Source organism: Staurois parvus, unplaced genomic scaffold (genome assembly GCF_062004578.1).
Source record: "Staurois parvus isolate SC_StPar_1 unplaced genomic scaffold, SC_StPar_1.0 ptg002351l, whole genome shotgun sequence".
NCBI lineage: Eukaryota > Metazoa > Chordata > Amphibia > Anura > Ranidae > Staurois > Staurois parvus.
In genome coordinates this window covers 232,501-257,647 of record NW_028320147.1, presented here as the reverse complement: position 1 = coordinate 257,647, position 25,147 = coordinate 232,501, and the positions used below count along the sequence as shown (strand labels likewise).

General features: G+C 46.4%; 1 protein-coding gene across 3 annotated transcripts in view; it reads right to left on the bottom strand.

Moving 5' to 3' along the window:
- LOC149431208 (phosphatidylinositol 4,5-bisphosphate 3-kinase catalytic subunit delta isoform-like) overlaps window positions 1-25,147 on the bottom strand; it is a 74,165-nt gene that overhangs the window by 21,022 nt on the left and 27,996 nt on the right. The window contains exon 1 of one of the 3 annotated variants that reach the window (XM_089665791.1): window positions 7,857-8,123. The exons of the other annotated variants lie outside the window; for them this stretch is intronic. The gene's annotated coding sequence lies outside the window, so the exon portion shown is untranslated. Of the gene's footprint in view, window positions 1-7,856; window positions 8,124-25,147 lie in introns of those variants that run through there. 3 annotated transcript variants of the gene reach the window in all.

Genomic DNA, 25,147 nt, shown 5'->3' with positions numbered 1-25,147 from the left:
TTTATAACAAATCCGACACTGCATATATTGCAAAAAGCACTCTGGTCATGAAGGGGGTTTAAGGGCCCAGTAAGCAAAGGGTTAATCAGGGCCACAGTGTATCGTCATAATCACAATCATAGCCTTAGGTCAGTGGTGGGCAACCTTTTTTTTCAACTGAGCCAAATCTCGCCAAAACCACGATTGAAATTTATTTTGACAGCCACATTTTTAAAACTGAAAATACATCCCCCATATAGTAATTCATCCCCCATAGTAATTCATCCCCCATATAGTAATTCATCCCCCATAGTAATTCATCCCCCATATAGTAATTCATCCCCCATATAGTAATTCATCCCCCATATAGTAATTCATCCCCCATAGTAATTCATCCCCCACATAGTAATTCATCCCCCATAGTAATTCATCCCCCATATAGTAATTCATCCCCCATATAGTAATTCATCCCCCATATAGTAATTCATCCCCCATATAGTAATTCTTCCCCCATAGTAATTCATCCCCCATATAGTAATTCATCCCCCATAGTAATTCATCCCCCATATAGTAATTCTTCCCCCATAGTAATTCATCCCCCATATAGTAATTCATCCCCCATATAGTAATTCTTCCCCCATAGTAATTCATCCCCCATATAGTAATTCATCCCCCATAGTAATTCATCCCCCATATAGTAATTCATCCCCCATATAGTAATTCATCCCCCATATAGTAATTCATCCCCCATAGTAATTCATCCCCCACATAGTAATTCATCCCCCATAGTAATTCATCCCCCATAGTAATTCATCCCCCATATAGTAATTCATCCCCCATATAGTAATTCATCCCCCATATAGTAATTCTTCCCCCATAGTAATTCATCCCCCATATAGTAATTCTTCCCCCATAGTAATTCATCCCCCACATAGTAATTCATTCCCCATAGTAATTCATCCCCCATAGTAATTCATCCCCCACATAGTAATTCATCCCCCACATAGTAATTCATCCCCCACATAGTAATTCATCCCCCACACAGTAATTCATCCCCCACATAGTAATTCATCCCCCATATTGTCTCAATTCACTTACCTTTGCTCCGCGCGTTCCTCTTGCTGTGTTCCCGCGCCGTTCTGGTCTTCAGGGCGGACTGAGAGAGGAGTTCGTCACTCTGCCCCGCCTACATCCTGGCTGCCCCACCTACATCCTGACAGCCAATGTTCCACGCTCCGCGGGCCGGATTTTTGAGGAGGGAGGGGAGCGGGCGCCCGGCACACAGAAGAGCCGCATGTGGCTCGCGATCTGCGGCTTGCCGACCACCTGGTGGGCAGTGTGCTCCGGAGCCGCAGCAAAGATGAAAAAGAGCCGCATGCGGCTCTGGAGCCGCGGGTTGCCGACACCCGTTCTAAGCAGTTGTCTAGAAAACTGAAACTGAAAATAGTTGACGCTCACAAAGCTGGAGAAGGCTATAAGAAGATAGCAAAGCGTTTTCAGATGTCAATATCCTCTGTTCGGAATGTTATTAAGAAATGGCAGTCATCAGGAACAGTGGAAGTTAAAGCAACATCTGGAAGACCAAGAAAAATATCAGACAGAACAGCTCGCAGGATTGTGAGAAAAACAATTCAAAACCCACGTTTGACTGCACGATCTCTCCAGAAAGATCTGGCAGACACTGGAGTTGTGGTACACTATTCCACTATAAAGAGATACTTGTACAAATATGGTCTTCATGGAAGAGTCATCAGAAGAAAACCTCTTCTACGTCCTCAACACAAAAATCATCGTTTGAACTTTGCAAATGAACATATAGACAAGCCTGATGCATTTTGGAAACAAGTTCTGTGGACCGATGAGGTTAAAATTGAACTTTTTGGCCGGAATGAGCAAAGGTACGTTTGGAGAAGAAGGGGCACAGAATTTAATGAAAAGAACCTCTGTCCAACTGTTAAGCATGGGGTTGGATCAATCATGCTTTGGGGTTGTGTTGCAGCCAGTGGCACAGGGAACATCTCACGAGTAGAAGGAAAAATGGATTCAATAAAATTTCAGCAAATTTTGGATGGTAACTTGATGCCATCTGTGGAAAAGCTGAAGTTAAAGAGAGGATGGCTTCTACAAATGGATAATGATCCTAAACACACCTCGAAATCCATGGGGGATTACATCAAGAGGCGTAAACTGAAGGTTTTGCCATGGCCTTCACAATCTCCTGACCTCAACATAATTGAAAATCTATGGATAGACCTTAAAAGAGCAGTGCGTGACAGACAGCCCAGAAATCTCAAAGAACTGGAAGACTTTTGTAAGGAAGAATGGGCAAAGATACCTCAAACAAGAATTGAAAGACTCTTGGCTGGCTACAAAAAGCGTTTACAAGCTGTGATACTTGCCAAAGGGGGCAGTACAAGATATTAACTCTGCAGGGTGCCCAAACTTTTGCAGACGCCATTTTTTTGTTTTCTGTTATTTTGAAAGTGTAAATGATGGAAATAAAATCTAACTTTTGTTGACATATTATAAGAATGTCTAATCTGTAATTTGATGCCTTTTGGAGATTTTTCCATCTTTCCTTGGCTTCTTTATGCACATTAATACAAATTTTTAGCTGGGGTGCCCAAACTTTCGATCCCCACTGTACACAGTCCGGGTTTTGAATCATGTGTCCAGGAATCAGTCCACCTGCAGTTCAGATACATACCTCCCAACCAGGGGCGGACTGACCATTTGGAAACTCTGGCACTGCCCGAGGGCCCGGGGTCAGTAGGGGGCCCCATGAGATGCCCCTGGTACCTTTTTCATAGGCTTTTTTTGAGTTTGGGCAAAGACACAGGGGCCCCATGATCCCCTATTGCCCGGGGGCCCCATGAGTTGTCAGTCCGCCCCTGCTCCCAACTGTCCCGGGATTTCAAATAAACCTGTCCCACAGATCTGGGCCAGAGTTCCGAAGCGTGTGCTCTCATACAATGCACTCAGTGAGGATTCCTGTTGGAAGCACTTGCCTATGCTGTGGTTTCTCCCCCATCTGAATCAGCTTTGCAGTTATTGGTTGCTAGGACCGCCTGCATCCTAGCAACTGATGATATGCTTTGCCACTGTGCACAGTGGGGGAATATAGCACTATGCAGAGTGGCGCCACCTCCCAGCTCCACCCCCCAACTGCAGCTCCCACTTCCTGGCTTGCAGTGGCTCCTGCCCCATAAGGCGGTCTAATGGGGGTCTTTAAAGGGCAGGGCCCATTGATATAAGAGGGGTCTCTGAGAGCCGATATAAGGGGATCTAATGGGGGGGGCTCTAGAGGGGTGTGCTAATATAAGGTGACTGATCTAATAGGGGTGTGTAAGGGGGTGGGGTGCTGATATAAGGTGACTGATATAAAATGGGTGTCTCTAAAAAAAGGGGTCCCACTAAAGTGCTCAGGTTTGGTAAAGATGGTAACCCTGCTCCCACTGTGCTTTTGTGTTTTGACAGGGGGACACCCCCACATCAGAACACAATCAGCACTCGCAACCAATGACTGCAAGTACTGATCAGATGCTGGTTTTCCAAAAAAAAAAAAATTGGGCCTTAGGCTACGTTCACACTAGCGTTGTGTGCAGGCGGCAGAGAGGCGTTTGGGAAGCGTTTTTACCGCTTCCCAAACGCCTCTGCTAATTCTGCACATTACAGCACATGGTGCTGTTCTAACGGGAGCGTTTGCGTCGCGGCAAAACGGACGCCTCTGGTCGAGTCAGGAGGCTTTGAAGCCTCCTATTCTCGTCTATGGTGCCGCTCCGCAAACGCCCGGCCGGCGTTTGCGGTGCGGTTGCGGGGCGTTTGCGGAGCGGTAACACCACTCAAACTGTATTATAGGCGTTTGTGGGGCGTTATTAACGCTCCACAAACGCCTAGCAACCGCCACTAAACCGCGCATGCGGCGTTTGCGGAGCGTTTGCCGAGCGTTAATAACGCCCCACAACCGCCGGACCAACGCTTGCCAAACGCTATAGGGGCGTTTGGCAAGCGTTGGTAAAACAGCCAAGTGTGAACGAGCCCTAAGATTAGCTTCTGTCGAAAGGACAGCTGTACATATTGTCCACCAATTCCTTCTGAACCAATCGAAATTCAGACTGTGTGTACCCAGCTTAGGAGAGGATGTATGCATTTCTCTTTTAAGGCCACTTTGTCTGGAGAAACGTATGGGGGATGCCTTTGATGGGTTGAGTGTCAAAAAAAAGAGTTTCTGAATTCCTATTCTTTTATTTGATCCAGGACAGAGGCCCAGAAAGCAATGAAGCCAGAGGTTTAGCATGACTGACAGAGAATGAACCTTCTTAAATCAGGTCAGCAATGGCAGCTGTCATTTAGTTACATAGTTAGTCTGGCTGAAAAAAGACAAAAGTCCATCCAGTTCAACCACAGATCACGCCATTCTCAAGATAAACACACTTCAAAGCCCTTATTCTGCATTCTAACATGTTCCCACCACTGGTGCAGCCGGTCCCCCACAACCCTCCTATAAGGTGCTCTGGCCACAGTCGCCTTCTTGCCCCGGCCACATTATGGGGTTAAAAGCCTTGCACTAAGGAACCACCCACAGACCAGAGCTTCAGAGAAAAGAGGGCAGTGCGGGAGTTGGCAAGAGTGAGGAATTGCGCAAGTAACACTGCCTGTTCCTCTATCCCCTAGACCAGGACTTTCCAAGCTTTTCAGTATGTGGGCTACATTTATATTTTACAAATATTTGTGAGCAAAAAAAAAAAAAAAGTATTATAAATGACCAAATAAACACGCTCCCAGAAATAACTTCACATCAGAGGCCCCCCATCAAAGCTCTCCCTTCGCATCAGAGTTTTGGCTTGCACATCAGAGTCCCCCTCACAGCAAAGGCCTCCTCCCCCATCTTAAATCACAATTCCCATTTAAATGACAATATGCCATAGGTACCAGAGCAGGTCTGAACAGAGGAAAGAGGCAAAGGTGGTCCTCGAAATGCTGGGGTAGCCCTAGATGCTACTGCTCGGGATCAGTGTCATGTATTTCCATGGTGTGGATCGGCTGGCTGCCAGCACCATAGCAATGAATGATGGTGTGTCCCCTGGTCACTCAGGGTCATTGTTTGTTATGGCGGCCGACCACATCATGGAAACACAACGCAAATTCAAGAAATGTTTCGGCAGGCCAGATGTGGGCAGAAATTCTATCCTCACAATACAACATGCTGCAAAAACTGTACTTTTTGGAATTTTTGAAAAGAGTATAATCAAACCCGCATGCTGGCATCTTTTGCCACTTTCCAGAACTGAATTTATTCTCTCTTGAGAAGAGGAGATTACAGGGGGGGATAGGATCTCCATGTATAATACATAAGGGGGGGTATGATCTCCATGTATAATACATAAGGGGGGATATGATCTCCATGTATAATACATAAGGGGGGATATGATCACCATGTATAATACTTAAGGGGGGGTATGATCTCCATGTATAATACATAAGGGGGGGATATGATCTCCATGTATAATACATAAGGGGGGATATGATCTCCATGTATAATACATAAGGGGGATATGATCTCCATGTATAATACATAAGGGGGGATATGATCTCCATGTATAATACATAAGGGGGGATATGATCTCCATGTATAATACATAAGGGGGGATATGATCACCATGTATAATACATAAGGGGGGATATGATCTCCATGTATAATACATAAGGGGGGATATGATCTCCATGTATAATACATAAGGGGGGATATGATCAACATGTATAAATATATCAGTGGTTCATATAGTACACTCGGTGTAGAGTTATTCCCCCTGAGGTCATCACAGAGGACAAGGGGGCACTCTACATCTGGAGGACAATAAATTTAATCTCCAAAACACGGAAAGGTTTCTTCACAGTGAGAGCTGTGAGAATGTGGAATAGACTCCCGCAAGAGTTGGTTGTGGCCAGCTCAGTGGATTGCTGTAGGAAAGTCCTGGATTCTTTCTTGGATACACAGAATATAACTGGATACTAACATTTATAGGTGACGTTGATCCAGGGAATATCCGATTGCCTTTCGAGGGATCAGGAAGGAATTTTTTTTTCCTGCAGGAGCAAATTGGATCATGCTTTGCTGGGTTTTTTTTGCCTTCCTCTGGATCAACTGTGTGTAGGATTATAACTTTTTTCTTGTAAATGGTTGAGCTGGATGGACTTTTGTCTTTTTTTCAGCCAGACTATCTATGTAGAGTAGGGTGATGGGATGTCAAGGAAGGCAAAATATAGTAAGACTACGTTTCAACCTTAAATGTTCATCTTAGTTGAACCCTTTTGGCACAGAGTTTAAAAAAAAAAAAAAAATAGTTATCCTGGGATCCCACGATTAATATATTTCCGCTAAGTATATAAAGAAACCTACAATGGGCTGTGTTATTACATACAACAGAGATGGGTTATAAGTGTTTTTCAGGGAACTGAGCAGCTAACAAAAATTGCAAAATACTGTTAAGTCCTTATTGATATTTCCCATCTGGAAGACATACGTAGTATACGGTATACAGGCCATGTGAATCATCATCCACGGCCCCAAGCCACCAGCACACTCCTCTCACAGATCCCTTCTTGATAACCACCACCATTCTGAGAGCAGGGATTATTTAACTTATAGTGGTCAAAAAAAAGCAAAACAAAAAAAACACACCTTTTAAAAGCTGCTCCTCTATCCCCCCTTTAAACACTTACTGGCGCCTGATCTCGATCCAGCGCTGTGCCATCTCCAGCACCTCGTCTCCCTTCTTTCCACTCACAGGAGCCAAAAGTCATTGGTTCCTGCTTCTGTCAGTCAAATCCTGTGGGGAGGGTGACGCCCTATGCCTATGGATGCACACAGCCCACCTCAGGATTGAGCCCACACAAGTGCCCCCATAGCAAGCAGCTTGCTATGGAGGCACTCAGAGAAGAGAAGAGCCTAGATCGCCAGCGGGGGGACACCAATACAAGAGGTTTAGGGCCGTTCTGTGCAAAACCATTACACAGAGCAGGTAAGTATAACATGTTTGTTATTTAACCTCTTCACGCCGGCCGCACACAAATGTGAGGCCTCCCGGCATCTGGGCCTAGACGCTGAGCGGCCGCACATTTGCGTTCTAATGAAAATAAAAAAAACATGTGCTGCACGCTCCCAGCACACGTCCGGTACTCACGGAAAGGTCCCAGTCTCTTTTGATCGGGACCTTTCCCGATCATGTGACCGCTGTGACGGCCACATGATCCCTAAACCCCGCCTCCCGGCTTCTGAAACTCTTAAAGGGCCGGGAGGCACCGGCGTGAAGGGGTTAAAAAAGAAGCTTTAAAACCACCTTTGAAGCAGAACTTCAATTTTATTTATTTATTTTGCTTCTTTGCTGAAGATAGAATGGACGGCATCTGGGTCCCCTTGCCAAGTGGCTACCCTGCTGTTTATAGGAAGGGACTCGCTCAGCATGGGCGCCATTCAGAGAACACTTTGAATTTTCCCAATGAATGCAAAGTGTTCTCTGATTGAATGGATGAGGTGAAGAGGTGGGCGGTGAGGTCATGATACCCGCCTCAATCAGAGAACACTTTGAATTTTCTCAATGAATGCAAAGTGTTCTCTGATTGAATGAGGTGGGTATCATGACCTCACCGCCCACCTCTTCACCTCATCCAATCAGAGAACGCTTTACATACACTGAGAAAATGCACAGCGTTCTCTGAATAGTCCATGTGCCAAGCGAGTGACCTTCTGTGTTCAGGACAGCAGCCTGGCACGGGGACCCGGAAGCTAGCAGCAATCACTGTGGTAGGGGGGGATCTAGTACAGCGATTTCTAACTTCCACAGGGGGTCCCACAGCTATGGCACATACATACTTACTACATTGGTCCTTCCGTTGTATGAACTGCTGTACCAAAAATGTCAGCTTTCAAAATGACCTTCAGGCAGTAAGACGAACACCTTGCAAATGTCGGATATTTTCCTCTTTAAAACCAGGAAGCATTTTCCGGTAATCTATTTTCATCAATCACCCCACTGGGTTTTCCTAACTATCCTCAGCCAGTTTATCTCAGCTGCCTTATGAGAAATGTCTCACAGTGTTTAGCAGACGTCCTCTCCTCGCTGCTCAGCATTCCTGACATTATAGTCATCAGAGCGGGATCGTTCATGAGCGGTAATGAAATCAGAGGATGAAGAAGGGAGGAGGAGGAGGGAGGAGGAGGAAGAATCCCTTGTGTGGATGCAGAGGATGACTCACTCTCCTTACACTAGCAGACACGTACAGACATATGTTACATATGTACTACAGGCCGGAGACATATTGGATGCGTGACCACGCAGAAACGTGGAGCCCTCTCTTAAAGCGGTATTAAACCCAAAACCACAAATGTAATATTATTGTAGATTACCGATCATTAGATGTGGTGGCTGCATTAGCTTTCTTTCTTTAGGCTTTTTTTTCTCTCAGTTCTGGCCAGTAACACACCTCCTGTATAAGAGTGCCCCCAATCTGGATGAAGGAGCACAGGGGGGCACCTTTGGACAGCAGCATTGGCAGTCTGGGGGGAGGAGAGTGTTAGATGTACTATCAGATTTAGATACACTCAGGGGCGAACTGACAACTCATGGGGCCACCGGGCAATAGGGGATCATGGGGCCCCTGTGTCCTTGCCCAAAGCCTATGAAAAAGGTACCAGGGGCATCTCATGGGGCCTCCTACTGACCCCGGGCCCTCGGGCAACGCCCGAGTTTCCAAATGGTCAGTCCGCCCCTGGTCTCAGCACCCTCACATATCAGGAAGTACACGGACTTACAGGAGAACAATAATTTTTAATTCTGAGTTCAGGTCCACTTTGGGTCTCTGAATCCCTCAATAACCTGAAACACATTTATAATGAATAGGTCTTTTGTTATTCATTAAAATATGTATTTTAGAAAAGTTGTAGCATAGCTATATGAATTCTGTTTTATATGTAAGCTTCCCTTATCCCATGCACAGCAGACAAAGACAGGAGTTTATGCAGCCAACCGGGGCTCTACTGAAATACATGGCTCTGCCGATCTGCCATGCTTTCAGGCACTGGGGGCAGCAGGGAGAGGCGATTTTACAGCTTACAGAGGGAGGCGAGGATGACCTCAGCAGGTTTATGACTCTTATTCATAGCTCGATGAGCAGGCAGCTGACAGAAGAAGCTCCAGAGATGCAGCAGTAAATAATGATGTCACCTGCCGGCTATGTAGTGTGGTAGAGGTGTGACTCACAGAATTCAACATCAGGAAAAAAACGTTCACGTATATGTAATTCAGATGTATGGCTAGGATCCTGACCACCGCTCTACAGTGTCACCCAGCAAGGACAAAATTCTAAGCCAATTGTGACTCCAACCAAACCATACAAATAAATATATATACACACATACATACATATATACACACACACACACACATATACATACATATATACACACACATATACACACATATACATATATATATACACACACATACATACATACATACATATATACACACACACATACACACACACACACATATACATATATACACACACACATATACATACATATATACACACACACACACACACATATACATATATACACACACACATATACATACATATATACACAAACATACATACATACATATATACACACACACATACATACACATACACACACACACATATACATACATATATACACACACACATATACATACAGGTCCATAAATATTGGGACATCGACACAATTCTAACATTTTTGGCTCTATACACAACCACAATAGATTTGAAATGAAACGAACACGATGTGCTTTAACTGCAGACTGTCAGATTTAATTTGAGGGTATTTACATCCAAATCAGGTGAACGGTGTAGGAATTACAACAGTTTGCATATGTGCCTCCCACTTGTTAAGGGACCAAAAGTAAAGGGACAGAATAATAATCATAAATCAAACTTTCACTTTTTAATACTTGGTTGCAAATCCTTTGCAGTCAATTACAGCCTGAAGTCTGGAACGCATAGACATCACCAGACGCTGGGTTTCATCCCTGGTGATGCTCTGCCAGGCCTCTACTGCAACTGTCTTCAGTTCCTGCTTGTTCTTGGGGCATTTTCCCTTCAGTTTTGTCTTCAGCAAGTGAAATGCATGCTCAATCGGATTCAGGTCAGGTGATTGACTTGGCCATTGCATAATATTCCACTTCTTTCCCTTAAAAAACTCTTTGGTTGCTTTTGCAGTATGCTTTGGGTCATTGTCCATCTGCACTGTGAAGCGGCGTCCAATGAGTTGTGAAGCATTTGGCTGAATATGAGCAGATAATATTCCCGAAACACTTCAGAATTCATCCTGCTGCTTTTGTCAGCAGTCACATCATCAATAACTACAAGAGAACCAGTTCCATTGGCAGCCATACATGCCCACGCCATGACACTACCACCACCATGCTTCACTGATGAGGTGGTATGCTTAGGATCATGAGCAGTTCCTTTCCTTCTCCATACTCTTCTCTTCCCATCACTCTGGTACAAGTTGATCTCGGTCTCATCTGCCCATAGGATGTTGTTCCAGAACTGTGAAGGCTTCTTTAGATGTCGTTTGGCAAACTCTAATCTGGCCTTCCTGTTTTTGAGGCTCACCAATGGTTTACATCTCGTGGTGAACCCTCTGTATTCACTCTGGTGAAGTCTTCTCTTGATTGGTGACTTTGACACACATACACCTACCTCCTGGAGAGTGTTCTTGATCTGGCCAACTGTTGTGAAGGGTGTTTTCTTCACCAGGGAAAGAATTCTTCGGTCATCCACCACAGTTGTTTTCAGTGGTCTTCCGGGTCTTTTGGTGTTGCTGAGCTCACCGGTGCGTTCCTTCTTTTTAAGAATGTGCCAAACAGTTGTTTTGGCCACGCCTAATGTTTTTGCTATCTCTCTGATGGGTTTGTTTTGTTTTTTCAGCCTGATGGCTTGCTTCACTGTTAGTGACAGCTCTTTGGATCTCCTCATCTTGAGAGTTGACAGCAACAGATTCCAAATGCAAATAGCACACTTGAAATGAACTCTGGACCTTTTATCTGCTCATTGTAATTGGGATAATGAGGGAATAACACACACCTGGCCATGGAACAGCTGAGAAGCCAATTGTCCCATTACTTCTCGTCCCTTAACAAGTGGGAGGCACATATGCAAACTGTTGTAATTCCTACACCGTTCACCTGATTTGGATGTAAATACCCTCAAATTAAAGCTGATAGTCTGCAGTTAAAGCACATCTTGTTCGTTTCATTTCAAATCCATTGTGGTGGTGTATAGAGCCAAAAATGTTAGAATTGTGTCGATGTCCCAATATTTATGGACCTGACTGTACATACATATATACACACACATATACATACATATACATACATATATACACACACACACACATATACATACATATATACACACACACACACATATATATACACACACACACACACACACACATATATATACACACACACACACATATACACATATATACACACACACACATATATACACACACACACACACATATATACACACACACACACACACGTGCGTGCACACATGTATTTACTTATTTCAGGTACTTATATAGCACCGTTCATTTACGCAGCACTTTACATAAATATTGTACATCAGTCCCTAACCCTCAAGGGGTGTACAATCTAAGGTCCCTAACTCACATTCATTCATACACATACTAGGGACAATTTAGACAGGAGCAAATTAACCTACCAGCATGTCTTTGGAGTGTGGAAGGAAACCGGAGTACCCGGAGGAAACCCACGCAGGCACAGGGAGAACATGCAAACTCCAGGCAGGTAGTGCTGTGGTTGGGATTCGAACCAACAACCCGAGTACTGCCAGGCGGAAGTGCTAACCTCTTATTCAGAGCACATGGGCTGCTAGGCAGCTGCCCCTTTAAGAGCTGCTCGGTGTGGTACACTCAGGAGGCGCTCGGCAGCTGAACTGTAACTGAGCGGGATTGTATTTTTTATTAATAGAGCCGGGCTGAGTCAGAGATGAATGAGAGGGGGAAGTCGCAGCTTCATAACAGAAAGCCAGAGTGAATTTCTACAGCTATTGTCTCTTCGGATCCCATTGTCAAGCTATTTACCACTTACTGCTCACCAATGTGGAGAGGAAATGTGTGAACAGTTAGCCAACTGGTCACTTTTTATGTAACATGCATGTTAACCATTTCAGATCAAAAGGAGAAACAAAAAACAAAAGAAAAATAAAAACAAAAAACAACAAAACATGTACCGTTTCATTTAGTTTCCCGCCAAAACTGCTGTAGATGTGACGCAACCATCGCCCAAACTGGCTAAAATCTCACGACAACTGGCACACTCAACTACCCAGCCACCCAGGAGGAGTGATGGACAAATGCCGAAATCATACTGAAATAATCATCAATGGAAGGTCTATGCCGTCCCTTTATTGGCTTAAACATGAACTTTTGGGTGACCCAAGTGTGCATGTGTATGGGCGACGCTCTGACCACAGACACCCCCCCTAGCAGTTCATAACCGCACATTATCTAAAGTCTACTCCCCAATCCCCAGGCTGTTTTAGAACGTCCTGGACTTCAAGTGGGTAAAACTGCAGCTATGAGCTTGGTAAATGTTTTTTTAGCCGTAAACATTAGTTGTTCAAGAAATGTGATCTGGGTGGCTCTACAGCCTCCCAATCACTTTTACAATAGTAAGAATGGTCCACGTCACTCCCTGCGGTGGTTCCTGAGCTCTCCCGTTCCTCTGGGGAGCCCAGGATCTCACTAAGCTGACTAAACAGTGAGCATAGGAGATCGAGAAACAGGAAGGAAGCCGGAAGAGACAAAATATTTTGTTACTGCCAGTTTCAGATCATTCATTCCCCGGCTACTGTAGCCGGGGAAGCAGCTAATCAAGCACAATCTGTATTTGATTAGCTGCAATGGAGTACAGGCGAGATATTCAAAGTTTAACCCATGATGTCTCCAAAGGAAAGTGTCAAAACCTCCTGCACATGAGTGTGGAGGACCAGGAACAGTACCTCCTATGTGTAGGTTAGGAAAGCGAACAAGGGATATGTTAGGCCTTGCTGCCCTCGAATGACTGGGGTCGTCCAGATAACAACTGCAAAGGGACAAACAAAGAGGAAACCAGCATAGTGCATAATCCCAAAGAAAGTTTGATAAAATCGGGGTAAAAACATCAACACGAGGGTTTCCCTCAAAACGTGTAAGCCATTTCTTGGATCCTGGACGGCGCCTGAGGGTTCTCCGGGTTTCGTTTACCACTGTACTGTGAGGTCTTTTACAGCACATGTAACTTGGAGTCTTGACATGTTGGGTATCTAATTACTCAACACTACCTCCTCTTTTATATTTTACCAAAAAAATGGGTATTCTATTGTTTTTGTGTGCACTAAAGATCATTTTAATGGAGATTTTAGAATTTTATGCCTGCTCAGCTAGTCAGTTAATCCTGCCACACCGTGTACCTAGGAGGGTGAAAGCACTTTCTAGTCTTCCACCTATGATGTTAATCACACAGTGGGATTGATTTACTAAAATTGGAGAGTGCAAAATCTGGTGCAGCTCTGTATGGTAGCCAATCAGCTTCTAGCTTCAGTCAAAACAAAACAAAAACTGAAAGCCGATTGGTTTCTATGCAGAGCTCTCCAGTTTTAGTAAACCAACCCTAATGTCTCTGCCATAATGGAGGATCAGAGAGTCTAGAAAAGTAACTGACGGGCTGGCTCCTTCTAAACTTGACTGCCTCAAGTGCCTTCGGCAGAGGACATGTGACCAGAAAACTGGCATTTGCCACACGATCGACACCTAGAGGGAGCCCTAATGTCCATTATTGCCCAATTGGTCATTTTTCACGAAGGCTGCCGTCACACTGGTCTGTTTTTTGGGTTAAAAAAAAGCGGAAGCAAAATGCATGACCATTAAACCCTATGGACTCTTCACACTGGTCAGCTGTGCGTCCGCTGCGTTTTTCAAAGCCCTGCTTGCTGCATTTTTGGTATGTTTGGTTCGGTAAAAAAAAACAAAAAAAACTCTCTGTTGAAAGGAATGGAAAAGGCCTAAAAAATGTGACAAACACCTGCGGTTGCGTTTTTGGTGCATTTTTGGAGTCACGGTTCTCTTTCAAAGGTGCAAAACGCGGTTAAAACACATATGCGTTTTTACCACATTTTTGGCAATGAGTAAGCACAAGCCTACTCTATAGAGAAGTGAAGTCCATACTTACTGCATGAGAAAAGGGAAGACATTCACTTCTCAAAAATGTCATACAAGAAAATAGACACAAACCGCAAGAAAAAAAAAAAAAAAAGGAACCAGGCAGGACTGAAACCGTAAAGGAAACCTGTAGTGAGGAAGTATGTTAATGCAGATTTCTTCTAAAAATGCTAGTTCCCTGGCTGCCAGGCCAATCCAATGGTAGCAGTCAGGGTATAGCACCAAAGTCAGGGTTTGGTTCCCTCTACTCCCATCTACCAGTATCTTGCCACCATCAACTTTGTAATGTACAGCGCTGAGCGAACTATTGGCGCTTTATAAATACTGTATAATAATCATAATCAACTGAACCAGACTGTTAACTTTCGCTACCAGCAGCCTGTAGATTCCAGAAGTGTATTATGGGAGATTTTTCTGTTAGACCCCTGACCATAAACAGCAGAAAACTGACAAGTGCCAAAGCACATGCAGGTGTCCTATACACAGTCATGTTGTCATAGACATAACGTGAGGAGCGCCGCATCTGATCAGCTAAAAAGAAGTTTCAGGCTACAAGTGAACGCAATCAGTGAGCTACCAGAAATCGCTGCAGCTGTGCTACAGTCACCCTGGGTGAAACACTACGGCAGGAATCCACACAGCACCTCACAGGGTCACTGGGTGTTACTCTTCTATTAGACTGCGAGAGACGATAAAAGGCTAGAAGGCAAATAACTACTTACCACTATAATTATTGAAGTTCTTCAAAGTCAATAATTATAATGGTAGAGGGCGGCGCGCCTCAAGAGCTGCCTTCCAGGGCGGCGCGTCTCGAAAGCTGCCTTCCAGGGCGGCGCGTCTCGAAAGCTGCCTTCCAGGGCGGCGCGTCTCGAAAGCTGCCTTCCAGGGCGGCGCGTCTCGAAAGCTGCCTTCCAGGGCGGCGCGTCTCGAAAGCTGCCTTCCAGGGCGGCGCGTCTCGAAAGCTGCCTTCCAGGGCGGCGCGTCTCGAAAGCTGTCTTCCAGGGCGGCGCGTCTCGAAAGCTGCCTTCCAGGGCGGCGCGTCTCGAAAGCTGCCTTCCAGGGCGGCGCGTCTCGAAAGCTGCCTTCCGGGCGGCGCGTCTCGAAAGCCGCCTTCGAGGGCGGCGCGTCTCGAAAGCCGCCTTCGAGGGCGGCGCGTCTCGAAAGCCGCCTTTCGAGGGCGGCGCGTCTCGAAAGCCGCCTTTCGAGGGCGGCGCGTCTCGAAAGCCGCCTTTCGAGGGCGGCGCGTCTCGAAAGCCGCCTTTCGAGGGCGGCGCGTCTCGAAAGCCGCCTTTCGAGGGCGGCGCGTCTCGAAAGCCGCCTTTCGAGGGCGGCGCGTCTCGAAAGCCGCCTTTCGAGGGCGGCGCGTCTCGAAAGCCGCCTTTCGAGGGCGGCGCGTCTCGAAAGCCGCCTTTCGAGGGCGGCGCGAAAATCTGAAAAAGAAAAAAGGAAGCAAACAGCACGTAACACGTACGCAAACCGTATGTGAGATGCTTCTTGCAAACGCCTTAAAAGGATAACTAAAACCAAGAAGAAACACACAATATTCTGCAGCTTGCAGTCCCTGGAGGAGGCGGCTGCATGATTTTCCTACAGTACAGGGCAGTATTGAACACATCTAGAAATGAACGGTCTGATTTTGGCGGGGCTCACGTTGCAGCGTACTCACACTTTAGTAGAAGGTGTGTCCAACTGAAATCACATCATCTATTCTACTATGGCCTGACGGTAAACAAACACAAGAGGAACCCGCAAATTCTCCTGACCCTTCATTGCTGAAGTCAGAGCTGTAAAAGAGAACATGTAAGGCTACGTTCACACTAGCCTTGTGTGCAGGCGGCAGAGAGGCGTTTGGGAAGCGTTTTTACCGCTTCCCAAACGCCTCTGCCAATTCTGCACATTACAGCACATGGTGCTGTTCTAACGGGAGCGTTTGCGTCGCGTCGCGGCAAAACGGACGCCTCTGGACGAGTCAGGAGGCTTTGAAGCCTGCTATTCTCGTCTATGGTGCCGCTGGTGCGGTTGCGACGCGGTTGCGGGGCGTTTGCGGAGCGGTAACACCACTCAAACTGCATTATAGGCGTTTGTGGGGCGTTATTAACGCTCGGCAAACACCTAGCAACTGCCGCTAAACCGCGCATGCGGCGTTTGCGGAGCGTTTGCCGAGCGTTAAAAAACGCTCCGCAAACGCCGGACCAACGCTTGCCAAACGCTATAGGGGCGTTTGGCAAGCGTTGGCAAAACAGCCAAGTGTGAACGAGCCCTTAGGGTTGTACTAGTATTCAGATCTCTGTTCAGCCCTCTACCTTTGGTGAATCTTTAACATGAGCTTCAATTTCTGCCTTGAAAAGAAATTTCTTTATGGTACAAGTAGTTTTGTGGGTAACCTCCTTCATAAATCAGAGATAAAGCACTGGGATGTTTTACAACCAAAATTGCCCTCCACAGAGCAATTCGAGGAGGTCTGTGTAAACTACGCACTTTATTTAACCGCTTCCTGACCGCCCTATAGCAGAAATACAGCTACAGGGCGGCACGGGTGCGCAAAATCACGTATATATACACGTGGTTTTGCATTTCCGGGTAGGCGCACGCCCTACCCGTGCCGCCAATCACTGGGTCCCAGCCAGTGAGTACTTGCTGGTGCTCAGTGATTTCTGATGATCTTCAACTGAGAGGAGAACTGTTTTGTTTACTAACAATTCTCCTCCCCGTCAGCTCAGGAGCACTGCTTTGAATGGCTGTGCACAGTTAACCCTTTGATCACTCCCAGCACACAGTTAACCCTTTGATAACGACCAGGGGCGGACTGACAACTCATGGGGCCCCCGGGCAATAGGGGATCATGGGGCCCCTGTGTCCTCGCCCACACTCAAAAAAAAGCCTATAAAAAAGGTACCCGGGGCATTTCATGAGGCCCCCTACTGACCCCAGGCCCTCGGGCAGTGCCCGAGTTCTCGAATGGTCAGTCCGCCCCTGATCACAACACATGTTAATCCCTTCCTGCCCAGTACCAATAGTAGTGTCAGGGGGGTTTTTTTGTTTGTTTTTTTAGCACTGATCACTGTATTGGTGTCACTGGGGATTTCAATGATACAAAGTCAGTTCCCCCCCCAGTGTCAGAATGTCCGCCGCTGTCCCGCTATAAGTCGCTGATTGCCGCCATTACTAGTAAAAATAAAACTCCCAGTATGTATACCGCTATTTGAAAACGCTAAACCGCAAGTAAACCAATTAATTTACACATATGGGGATTTTTTTTCTTTAGCAGACATGTCGCAGAATACATTTTGGCGTAAACGTATGACGAAATTTAATTTTTTTACTGAACAGGTTTAATATTATTATTATTATTTATTATTATACAGTATTTATATAGTGCCAATAGGTTTGCTCAGCGCTGTACATTATAGTGGGGGACAGTACATGAGACAATACAGTAACAATACAATACACGAGGGGCTCGAGGGCCCTGCTAGGAGGGAGGGGGTAGAGGTACAGGAGGAAGTGGCTGTGGGGGATGGAGTGGTAGGATGAGTGGAGAACGGCTGTTAGGTGAGGGTGGGGTAGGCTTCCCTGAAGAAGTGGGTTTTCAGGGAGCGCCTGAAGGTGAGGAGGGTAGGTGACAGTCTGATGGATTGGGGTAGGGAGTTCCAGAGGATGGCGGAAGTCCTGGAGAAGTCCTGCAGTCGGGTGTGGGAGGAGGAAACCAAGTAGCAAAAAGTCAAAAATATTGTTTTTTTTCTCAAAATTGTTAGTCTTTTTTATATTGTGCAAAAAATGGAAGAAAAAAAAAACAAAACAAAAAAAAAAACACAGGCGATCGAATACCACCGAAAGAAAGCTCAATTTGTGGGGGGGGAAAAAAAAGAAAAAAGGACAAAATTTAATTTGGGTGCATGACCACGTAACACAAAAAATGGCCTGGTCAGGAAGGGGGGTAAATCCTCAGGAGGGTGAGGGGTTAAACATTGCAATGCAAAGACAGCGAATTTGTCCAATGGACAGTTGCAGCCAATCGGATCGACCATGCACTGAACCTCCCTGGCACCCCTAATTCCTGTTAACCGACAGGCTGAATGATAGGTCATCAACGTATGAGCTACAGGGGGCCTCAAATGCAGCCCCTGACCTCACCAAAGGGCCCCACATAATGTTCAATATATGTTAATGCTTTAGGGGACTGTCAGACTGCAGACCACAGAAGAAATGAGGGTCAGAGAGTGAGGACAGGATACATTGTTGGGGGTGATGGCTGCAAAAGACAATACAAAACTGGGAACATGTTACATGAGGCTGGCAGAGATCAATGCTATTACCCCAATCAATGATCCCACTACAGGCTGCTGAGGGCCACACATCATTGCCCAACGCATCAAATTCAAACTGCTAACTCTGACCTACAAAGCCATTCACAACGCCACCCCAAACTACATAACTGACCTGATACCCAAATACCACCCCACCCGTGCCCTCCGCTCCTCACAGGACCTCCTGCTCTCTAGCTCCCGGGTCTCCTCCTCCCACGCCCGATTGCAGGACTTCTCTAGGACTTCCCCCATCCTCTGGAACTCCCTACCCCAATCCATCAGACTGTCACCTGCCCTCCTCACCTTCAGGCGCACCCTGAAAACCCATCTCTTCAGGGAAGCCTACCCCACCCTCAGCTAACAACTAACCTCCTCCACTCCTCCCACCACTCCATCCCCCACAGCCATCTCCTCCTGTACCACCTTCCCCTCCCTCCTAGATTGTAAGCTCGAAAGAGCAGGGCCCTCGAACCCTTCGTGTATTGTATTGTTACTGTATTGTCTCATGTCCTGTCCCCCTTGATACTGTACAACGCTCAGCATACCCTTTGGCGCTATATAAATACTGTATAATAATAATAATTTACCAAAGGGCTGCAAGCTGCCCCTGAGCCACAGGTTGGGCACCAGGGGTCTAGACAGCAAAATATCTAATCTGTACTACAAGAGGACAAACAAAGGATGGCCAAACATCTACCCAATGATGACAAGCAGGGGGATACCTGCATGCCACCGCCATGATGGGGTGAGGGGAAACCGTTTGATTATCTTGGGTGATGCTCTGAGTTTGTAATACGGCATTATTTATCAGAGTGGTAAAGGGCAAGCTTGATATACAGAGATATCAGACCTTTAATAGCATATCCTTCGAGATCTAACGGTGAATGCGGTCAGCTTTGAAGGTCAATGTTAGTGGTAGTTGTAGAGGTCTAGGGAATTGGTCCCTGGTTTCTTACAACTCCTCCTGGAGGAGAGAACACCCCCCGACCAGCCCTGTCCCTGCAAATCTACGAATCTCACCATCAATCCTCATCTTTCACTATTCATCAGGCGTTGATTTACTAAAACTGGAAAGTACAAAATCCGGATCTACAGAGAAACCAATCAGCTTCCAGGTTTTATTGGCAAAGCCTAAAGTAATACTAAAGTCTTGTTTTTTGGTTTGTTTTTTTTTACCTGCTCTGTGTAGTGGTTTTTCACAGAGCAGCCCGGATCTTCCACTTCTCAGGTCCCCCACTGGCGCTCCTGGCCCCTCCCACCTGTTGGGTGACCCATAGCAAACAGCTTGCTATGGGGGCACCCAAGCAGGCTTAAAGTGATACTAAAGTCTTGTTTTTTTGTTTTTTGTTTTTTTTACCTGCTCTGTGTAGTGGTTTTTCACAGAGCAGCCCGGATCCTCCACTTCTCAGGTCCCCCACTGGCGCTCCTGGCCCCTCCCTCCTGTTGGGTGACCCATAGCAAACAGCTTGCTATGGGGGCACCCAAGCAGGCTTAGTGATACTAAAGTCTTATTTTTTGGTTTTTTTTTTTTACCTGCTCTATGTAGTGGTTTTTCACAGAGCAGCCCGGATCCTCCATTTCTCAGGTCCTCCACTGGCGCTCCTGGCCCCTCCCTCCTGTTGGGTGACTCCATAGCAAACAGCTTGCTATGGGAGCACCCAAGCAGGCACGCTCCTGAGCTGCTGCCCTGTGTGTCCATTTACACACAGAGCCACGGCTCACCCCTGACCCCTGCCTCTCCTGATTGTCTGCGATTGCTTCAACCAATCAGGAATGAGAGTCCCAAGAAAACTGAAGCTCTCGTGGCCATCGCTGGATCAACAGGGGGCTCGGGTATGTGTTGGGGGGGCTACTACACACAGAAAGTTTTTTTCACCTTCCTACATAGAATGCATGAAGGTAAAAAACCTTGAGACTTTAGGGCCACTTTAATTGAACAAGCTGAAGTTAGAAGCCGACTGGTTACCATGTTGCGCTCTCCAATTTTATTAATTCCAAGTTGTTAAAGAAACCACAAATCCAATTTACCAGTGCCAACTAGGCAACCCAAGGACAGGTATCCCACCCAAGACCAGTCACTTCACTGGGTATATGGAAGGGTTAACAACAATTTTAATTTTTTTTTTGGAGCAACCAGCGGTATAGCTACAGATTGTTAGACAAAAAACTCGACAGGCTGGTTGTACAGAAGTCAATCGACTTCTGTACTACCAGTCTACCCATACATGGATTGAAAATTGGATATGGCCAGCTTTGACCAATGTAAAGGTGGCCATACATGGATTAAAATTATTATTATTATACAGGGTTTATATAGCACCAACAGTTTGCTCAGCGCTTTACAATATAACAGGAGACAATACAGCAACAATACAATTCAATATAGGAGGGCCCTGATCCTGGAAGCTTACAATCTAGGAGGGAGGGGCTGGTGGTACTAAAGGTAGTATCTGTGGGGGATGGACTGGTAGGAGGAACAGAAGATTCCATTATTAGCTGAGGGCAGGATAGGCTTCCCTGAAGAGATAGGTTTTCAGAGATCGCCTAGTGAGCAGAGTAGGCGACAGTCTGATAGACTGGGGTAGAGAGTTTCAGAGGATGGAGGAAGCTCTGGAGAAGTCCTGGAGACGAGCATGGGAGGAGGAGACAAGGGAGCTGGAGAACAGGAGGTCGTGCGAGGAGCGGAGAGGACACTTTGGGTGATATCTGGAGACAAGATCGGTGATGTAACTTAGGGGGATATATAAATGGCTTTATACGTTATTGTTAATGTTTTGAATTCTATCCGTTGGGCAATGGGAGGCCAGTGGAGGGATTGGCAGAGAGGGTGGAGGACACTGAGTGGAGGCCAGTGGAGGGATTGGCAGAGAGGGATGGAGGACACTGAGTGGAGGCCAGTGGAGGAATTGGCAGAGAGGGGTGGAGGACACTGAGTGGAGGCCAGTGGAGGGATTGGCAGAGAGGGGTGGAGGACACTGAGTGGAGGCCAGTGGAGGGATTGGCAGAGAGGGGTGGAGGACACTGAATGGAGGCCAGTGGAGGGATTGGCAGCGAGGGATGGAGACACTGAGTGGAGGCCAGTGGAGAATTGGCAGCGAGGGATGGAGACACTGAGTCGAGGCCAGTGGAGGGATTGGCAGAGAGGGGTGGAGACACTGAGTGGAGACCAGTGGAGGGATTGGCAGAGAGGGATGGAGGACAATGAGTGGAGGCCAGTAGAGGGATTGGCAGAGAGGGATGGAGGACAGTGAGTGGAGGCCAGTGGAGGGATTGGCAGCAAGGGATGGAGACACTGAGTGGAGGCCAGTGGAGGGATTGGCAGAGAGGGATGGAGGACAATGAGTGGAGGCCAGTAGAGGGATTGGCAGAGAGGGATGGAGGACAATGAGTGGAGGCCAGTGGAGGGATTGGCAGAGAGGGATGGAGGACAATGAGTGGAGGCCAGTGGAGGGATTGGCAGAGAGGGATGGAGGACAATGAGTGGAGGCCAGTGGAGGGATTGGCAGACTTCACCTCCGCAACATCTCCAAGATACGACCGTTCTTAACCTCGGAAACCACTAAGTAACTTATTCACTCCCTGGTTATCTCTCACCTTGACTATTGTAACTCGCTCCTCATTGGCCGACCTCATCGCAGGCTATCCCTTCTTCAATCTAACATGAATGCTGCTGCCAGACTCATCCATCTTACTAACCGTTCTGTAATTCATCCATTTCAGCAGGAAGTGGATGAATTTCAACCCAAGTATAGTTGCCTTTACATTGGTCAAAGCTGGACCAATATAATAATGTAAATGTGATATCCAAACTTTAGCTTTACAGATAAACACCCTTATCGACAAGCTTTTGTTACTGTATAGGCCTCAATGCACTGAGAGAGGTGTGCCATGCTCAGGAGGCGTGGCCATGACCCCCTGCACTCAGTTTGATGCTGGGTGTCATTCCACTCGGAAGACATCTTGTGGCAAAGAAGAGGTACTGTGAGGGAAAGTATCAGATTGAGGGCAATAGGTTGATAAAATGACAGCCACACAGCGACTGCATGGTTTTCAATAAATCAGCCAAATAATCAACTTCCATTATGAGAAGCACAACCGTGTATTGTTACTAAGCAGGAAACAGAACCTGTGTATGCGATGAGGCAATATAGTTGCATCCTAGTAGGTCTATAAATACAAACAATACATAATAAAAAAAACACAAAAAATCTTTAAATCACCACTTCTAAGATTGCTTGCATCGAGCTGATCCTTGAGCTGGCCATACACGTGGCAATTTGATAGCTCCCAGGATCAGGGCCTCCTATCCCTCTTGTATTGAACTGTATCGTTGCTGTATTGTCTCCCTTTATATTGTAAAGCGCTGAGCAAACTGTTGGCGCCATAAATCCTGTATAATAATAATAAAAGGTGTATTATTTATCTTTTTTCCTGGCTCCAGCATGCTCTCTTAATCCGTGTGACTGATCTCCCGCAGCATCCTCTCTTTTTGGCAGCGGGCTTGCTTCCTCTTGTACAATGCGGGGCCAATGTTATAATAAATGACTACAAGGGCCCGGAGCTAGAGGGCAGCACTGGAGCCTGGCAGAGACAAGAATAAAGGTTAGTAATACAGATTATCCCCTGCCCCCCTGGACCAGTGGTGGATTTAGGTTCCGTGCTGCCCTAGGCAACACAAATATTGGCTCCCAAGGAGAGACCCTGACAACGACCAACACCCCCCTTCCACCACGAAGAGAGCCTGACACCAAACAACACCCCAGTGCCCCCCCTCACCCAAGAGAGCCTTCCACTACCACCGCCAACGTCCACCCCGGCAAGAGAGAAGACAGTCACCTTCACGGCTCCGGACATCCCCGGGAACAAGAGTCAGGCTCTGCATACACCATCAAACAGCCCACAGCCTCTCTCAGATCCCACCCGGTCCCCCCTCTCAGATCCCACCCAGTCCCCCCTCTCAGATCCCACCCGGTCCCCCCGTGCTGTGTGTGTACCTTCTTCCTCAGCCCGCAGCCTCTTTCAGATCCCACCCGGTCCCCCGTGCTGTGTGTGTCCCTTCTTCTTCAGCCCGCAGCCTCTCTCAGATCCCACCCGGTCCCCCCGTGCTGTGTGTGTACCTTCTTCCTCAGCCCGCAGCCTCCCTCAGATCCCACCTGGTCCCCCCGTGCTGTGTGTGTCCCTTCTTCTTCAGCCCGCAGCCTCTCTCAGATCCCACCCGGTCCCCCCGTGCTGTGTGTGTACCTTCTTCCTCAGCCCGCAGCCTCCCTCAGATCCCACCTGGTCCCCCCGTGCTGTGTGTGTTCCTTCTTCTTCAGCCCGCAGCCTCTCTCAGATCCCACCCGGTCCCCCCGTGCTGTGTGTGTCCCTTCTTCCATCCCTTCTTTCGGAGGACGGCGCTGCCCCCCTGAAAAATGCCGCCCTAGGCAAATGCCTTATGGTAAATACACCCCTGTCCTGGACCATTTATTTTTACATTTTGTCTCATTCGTGGAGTTCAAATTTAAAATAAAAATAAAAAAATGTAGCCGAGGTTGAGCCGTTTGGGTGGGGTGAGGGTTGGCTCAGCAGTTGTGGGTATTATTGTCAATTGTATTTCCCTGTTGAAAGCCCAATGCTTAAAACAAACATCCCCTTATCTACAACACCATAAACACATCAGAGTCCTGGGCCAACACTCAACATATCAGGCTGGGATAAGGAGGCGCTTTTGTTTGTTTTGCTCCTTGATCTTCATTATTGCGTCACCTGTAAATCATACAAGGAGCTGCACCAAGTCCCACAGAGGGCAATGACAACAAAGAACAGGGAAAACGTGAGCAGATGACTTCCTTGTACTCCGAGACATAATATCCCAACACACGGAAAAGTATCTACTAATTCTATCATATCATTCTATCACCGCAAGAGCGCTACATTTTCATGTGATATACACTTCCAGTCTGGGCCAATTCTGACCCTTTTCTAGCAAAAATAAAAAAATAAATAAATCTGATTTTTACATGTTGGAGAGAACTACTTAGAACCCCCAAACATATTTTTTTGGCCCTAGAGAATAAAATGGTGGGTGTTGCATATTTTTATGTCACTTCTGCAGCAGTTTTTTTTTTCTTTTGGAAAAAAAATACACTTAATGAGTTTTCATTTGATATACACTTCCAGTCTGGGCCAATTCTGACACTTCTCTCCAACGTGTAAAAATCTGATTTATTTATTTATTTTTTATAGAAAAGTGTCAGAATTGACCCAGACTGGAAGTGTATATCAAATGAAAACTCATTAAGTGTATTTTTTTTCCAAAAGAAAAAAAAAACTGCTGCAGAAGTGACATAAAAATATGCAACACCCACCATTTTATTCTCTAGGGCCAAAAAAATATGTTTGGGGGTTCAAAGTAGTTTTCTAGCAAAAAAAAAAATCTGATTTTTACATGTTGGAGAGAACTACTTAGAACCCCCAAACATATTTTTCTGGCCCTAGAGAATAAAATGGTGGGTGTTGCATATTTTTATGTCACTTCTGCAGCAGTTTGTTTTTCTTTTGGGAAAAAAATACACTTTAATTAATTTTCATTTGATATACA